Genomic DNA, 6000 nt, shown 5'->3' on the forward strand with positions numbered 1-6000 from the left:
TGTTAGAGGTACCTCTGCGTTGGAATAAGACACTTGTAAGATACAAAGAAGAAATGTTGGAAAAAGAGCTAATATGTTAATCATATTTAGCGAAGTAAATGGAATCTCGAGTGGAAATTATGCCATAACACAAAAATTGCATTGCCGAGAAAATGAATGGGACAAAAATAAACAAATGGGGCACGACACTCCTTCTGGGCCACGCTCACTCTTCCACGTGTACGAGGTGCTGCTTGGCTTCTTCGCTGTCGCGGCGAACATCGCCGGGGCGGCCGAACATGGCATCACCGAACCTTGGCCGGGTCATACCACAACTGATCTCCAGTAATCCGATCGTGCCTTCCACGGACCACAAGATGATTCGCTGCAACTTGCGTACGACCTCCGACACACTGAGATGGATACTGCTCAGCGTGGAAAGTTTCCGTTTCCGCCGCATGCTGGCCATAAAAAGGGTCAAGTTGGCCTACAGCGACTGGGACACGGCACTCTTTGCGGCCCATGCTCACCCTTCTACATGTACCAAGTTAGTTACCTAGGTGGAACTAAATGTTATGGCTCCAACAAGAGATTCGTGCTCCATTAACAAGCGACGACTTATGAGTTGTCTTGAATATGTGAGCGTGTATTTTACCGATGCTATGCTTTTCTTGTTCTGCGGTGGATGCCTGATACTTTCCCAAATTTTGATAGTCTGATCGGGAGACGTAGAAGTGAATCCAGGTCACATGAATGCGGCAGAGCGTGAGCAAACAACGAACATTGAGAAATGAACGCAGGCAAGGAAACTGTGCTTGCGAAGTTAACGGAAATTACAACAAGCCAAAGTGAACTGGAATCTAAAGTTACGAATCTAATAGGGAAGAGAAGCGTTGTAGAAAGTCATATCGCCCGTGTAGAAAAAATTGAAGACAAATTATTGGCTAAGGTGGACGACTTAGAGAATAGAACCCGTAGAAAGAACCTGCTATTCTTTTTTTTTGGTGCGCCTGGTAGGGAACAAAATGAGACTTGAGAAACGTTAGAAAAATGAATGAGGGGAATAAGCAAGGATGTGGTGAAACTTGATGATGTATCAATTTAGCGAGCTCACCGCGTAGGTGTTTACAGTGAAAGCAAAAAACCGGCCCATCGTGGAACGCTTTTGACACTAGAAGGCTATAGAGAAAATGCCTTTAAAAATGCTTTCAAACTAAAGGGTACTTCGCACAGAATTTCTGAGGATTCGAGCCAGGCCGTGCAAGAAAAAAAGACGACAGCAGTTGAACTATGCGAAAGATAACAGAGCCCAAAGAAAATCGTGTACACTTGAGTTACGATAAACTGATTACCAATGCGAAAATATTTGTCCGGGATAGCTACACGCTGATGCCAGTTCCACTAAGGGCGCATGCGCAGCTGGATGGAGGCAAATGACGAACACTAAGTTGTTTCCCTCAATGATAACACAGAGAGTTTCTCGCTGCCTGAACGGCTTTCTGTTCTACTAGTAAATTAGTAAATTGTCGCAGCATAAAAAACACATTCGATAGTTTCATGTCTTCCGTAGCATCTATTAGGCCTAGGTATGCAGAAAATGGCGACCTTTTCATTTCTTCTTTCACGAACCCCCCCCCCCCCCTCTCTCTCTCTTGGTTTCAGTGTACTGACAGCGGGTCAGTCTGTGCGTGCTCAAGTATGACACCTAAGTCCAGCCCAAAAAATCTAGCCCTCAGTTAAGTGTCCTACACTCAGTCACGTATTCAAATCATACGCAGGTGATGTGGGGTATAATCTAAAATCGGACAAGCGCTACAGAGAAATTTTCGCTTGGATGCGATCTTGCGAAGGTGTCGGCGAGTGTGCGCAACACCTAGTCATAGTCTGGTATTTCCTGGTCCCTTTGCAGCCGATGTGCAAGTCTATGGTCGAGTCTACGGAGGCATTCTTTTCCATTGTCCCATACTCATGTTATGAAGAATCCGATGCAGCGAGGTCGCTGATGTCGCACCAGGAAGTATGACACAACTTTCACTTTACTTGGTACCCTTTTAGTGTGTGCGTCAGCTTGCTGATATCCAGCTATTCATCAGTGTTACGCTACGATGCGATACTACACAGGGAATGAGAGGCATCAATGAGCCGACTTATGTCGTCTCCAGTCAGAGGACACTATGCTGCTCCCTGCTTTATATAATTGCTTATATTAGTGGGAGTGTTTGCTTATTGGCATATCAAGGTCCATTTTGCGAGGCTCTGTTGTAGCATGCAGAGGACTGCTCGTTGAACAGCGGTCAGCAAAGGGACAGTGGGTTAGTTTTTATGCTACAGACGCTATAAGTTGTGGTAGCTCTCGGAGCCATTGTAATATTATGCTGTGAAGAAGACGCGCATACGTCCAGCAGCTTCTGGTCGCTACTGTCTTGTTGGACGGTTCGACGCTCTGCGTCGTCGTGGATACTCATAGTTATGACGTCAACGTGAACAGTTATTCTGAGATGGTTGAAGAAGTGCACACCTTCCCGATCCGGTAATATCGCTACCTCTAGCCGTCATAGCTACGTATTATCACTTGAATATGTATTTCTTGTTCGTAAAGGCTTATATAGGCGATATCAACGTCCGTCAACTTTGAGCAGAGAGTGCATCGTTGGCACTCTGGAGAAATATCATACTTTTAGCCACCGCCAAAGTATTTGAAGATTGGGCTCACCACTTGAGCTCGTGTGCTTTTCCACATAACGGGATGAAAACTTGCGCCTGCGTCTTTCCGGCAAGCACCACGTCTTTGTTGTCTTTCAGGAGCCTGGAAAGGGGTAAAGAACTTGAAGCCGAAAAGATATAATGGCATCTATTGTTATGGAATGGCTTTATTGAGCAAGTCGATAGCTTTATAAACGTTTTCGCCCAACTCCCCTCATCCGCATAGTCAAAAATGGCCGTATTATAATAATTATTATTATTTATTTGAATGAATGACGCAAAAAATTTTTGTGAATGAAACTGCGCGAATCGATGGCTAAAATAAAACCGAGCGAGGGAATCGAACATTTTCAGAATCACTAGGGATCTTTTACGTTTTCCGGTAGCCGCCGAAGTACGAAGGAACAGGAAACATTTTCCTACTTGTAGTCATCATTAGGTTAAATTCATGTAGACAGTTTTCCTGTTATAACCGCCGAGCGATAACTAGGTTTCTTTTTTTCGAACGACAGTAACTTTACCCAACTGGTACGGATGCATGATACAAGCACGTAGGCGTGCAAACACGGACGCAAATGAATAGATCAAGACAACACAAATTTTTTTCGTAAGGGTTCATGATAAAAGTAGCCGTTCAAACACGAACATAAGAGAACAGGTCAATATAACACAGATGTTTTTGTTCTTTTTATCTCTTCTCTAATGTCCGTGCTTGCACGACTCTACTTTATTTTGATCACGAATCCTTAAACAAACATTGCGTTGTCTCGATCTATTCTCTTGCGTTCGTGTTTACACGAGTATTTTCTTTTATAGGTTTCGTCTTGCAGAGGGGAAGAGCTGAGCTCGATACAAGGTCACTCCCAGTTTGTGTATCAAGTCATCCTTATTGCCCAGAGCTGCATAAACTCACTTCGTCACGCCTTGCTGTTGCCACGTTGCGCCACCTTCTTTCCACTGAGAAAGCCAGTAATCTTGTCCGTCGCGATCGCGCGCGCCGTTGGGAGCTGGTCCGACGGGAGCCATTGAGGACGCTTCGATGTGACTTCAAAAGTGCTTTGGCTGCAACGTTTACGGGATCACTCGAGTGGATGTCCGTTCGGTCGCGACAACAGCACGGTTATATCTCTGGACAAGAACTGGGGCAATTACAAGCAGCTGTACGCATGTTTGAAAATGTTCGCCGGAAATGACAGGCAGCAGCTGCGTACAACTACACAAAAAGAGAAATGTAATGAACCGATTGCAAGGGTTGACGCTTGGGCAAGTTGGTGTGGATTCATTTCAAAAAGTTAGCAGCGCAAGAACGATTAGGAAGGGACGAGACAGTGCTCTTTACCTTTGTTGTCTCGTCCCTTCCTAATCGTTCTTGCGCTGCTAGCTTTTTGTAATGAACCGATGACTGGATGTTTGCGGTGATATAGATGCTTTAGAGGACGCATTAAAAAGGGAGGGTGGGGGAACATGGTACGCTTCCACCGCACGGTTTTTTCTGATTGGTTGGAGTGCCGTACACCAGTGGTGAGGATTTCAAGCAAGGCATCTTGTTACGCTAGTCGGTTCATTGATTGAGTAGTTTTAAACTGCGCAAATAAGACAGGACGAAAGCAGAAACACATGCGCACACACTTCTGCACTTGTGTGCGCGTATGAGTTCCTGCTTTCATCCTGTCTTATTCGCGCAGTTTAAAACTTTGCTAAGGATCTCAACCAGTTACACTACGGAGCCTCATTTGCGCTAGGCAAGAACGAAAATCAAATTGAGCAATTGCCTCTGCCTAATACATAAGTGCCGATCAGACATCGGAAACTGGGCAAGCGCCTACGTCATTTTTCACTACTTGTAAAGCAATAGGATAAACAGACATATTGAAGGGCATCCGCTTTGAAGAGACAGATTCCCTGAAAATGTAACTCCCAAAGCCTTGATTTCGTTAGTAGTGCTCCCTACACTATGGTCAAGATATACATAACTTTTTTTTCACTTCAACCACTCCATGATTAGCGCGAAAGATACGATGTGTTTTATAGTGTTCTTTTACAGCAAAGCTGTGTATAGCTAGGCAAAACCGAAATTCGTCCGCCGTAAGTACGCAAAAACACCTAGCGCGTTGGGGCCACAGAAATTGGACGAATCCCACCACTCACCACTGGTCCACTAAAAATGAAGAAGGGAACAAATGGTCGGCGAACGCCCATTATGATGCCTGGTCAGACGTAAGCAGTAATTAAGAAAGTCATTAAAATTACACCATCTCCCGCTAAAGGGGACCATGAGCCGATGTGAAGCCGGAGCACTTGCACGATCGCGTTCCGTTGGCGTTCGTTGGGCATGCTTGGACCTCGCGTCGTGGAACGCGAAGAAGGACGCTACGCGCGTCGTATCTTCCATCTAGCCTGGCCGTTAATTCTCACAGGGTGAGCGGAGAACGCGGTCGACAGGCGGGCGAGAGGGGGCAGCGTAGAAGAGGAGAGAGAAGGGGAGGGGACGCGCATGCGCTCGAGCTCATCGCGGCGTTGCGCAGGAGAGAATTTCGGCATGTCTAGCCCGCGTTTCAGAGGAAGAGGGGAAAGGGGGAGGGGAGGTGGTAAGTGGAGAGGGGTATGGGAGACGGAAAGGGCAGAGGGAACGGGGAGAGGGAAATGGGAGAGGGTGAGTTGAGAGAGGAAAGGGGAGAGGGGTAGAGGACAGGGGGAATGGTGAGGGGGAGGGGAGAGGAGGTGTGTGGGGAGGCTATGCGCATGCGCAGTAAGGATGGTCACGCCGCACACCACCACCACCACCGCCACCACCACCGGATTGAGCTCCGCCTTAAGATACTTCGCATCTAATAAATCGTCGGGATCGACCAAGTGATAAACACCGGGCCGCACGTTTCAGCATCGCTGGTGAAATATCTGCACGTAGTGCTACGGCGGCGATTTTTTGAAACATTTCAAAACTGAATTATTGCTTACGCAAGCACCTCATCTGCTAGAGACACCAGGCCGCCTGACTTTACGCCTCTGAGAAATGTGCTGCGGTTATTGGCATTAACAAGCAATTTTTAATCGAAGGAAAGATTATTACTTGTAGGGCTCCTTTTTCTTTGTTACGATATTATTGAGAATTAACAGATAGTAATACCAAGGAAAGTATATGGGATGTCATTTGTAATAATTGGGATATAAATGTGAAGGAAGTAAAGTGGACGAAAAGTTAACTTGCCGCCGGCAGGGACTGAACCTTGTGAAGGAAGTAAAGTGGACGAAAAGTTAACTTGCCGCCGGCAGGGACTGAACCTGCGACCTTCGAATAACGCGTCCGGTGCTCTACCA

The sequence above is a fragment of the Rhipicephalus sanguineus genome, chromosome 11 (assembly GCF_013339695.2).
Source record: "Rhipicephalus sanguineus isolate Rsan-2018 chromosome 11, BIME_Rsan_1.4, whole genome shotgun sequence".
In the NCBI taxonomy this organism is placed as follows: domain Eukaryota; kingdom Metazoa; phylum Arthropoda; class Arachnida; order Ixodida; family Ixodidae; genus Rhipicephalus; species Rhipicephalus sanguineus.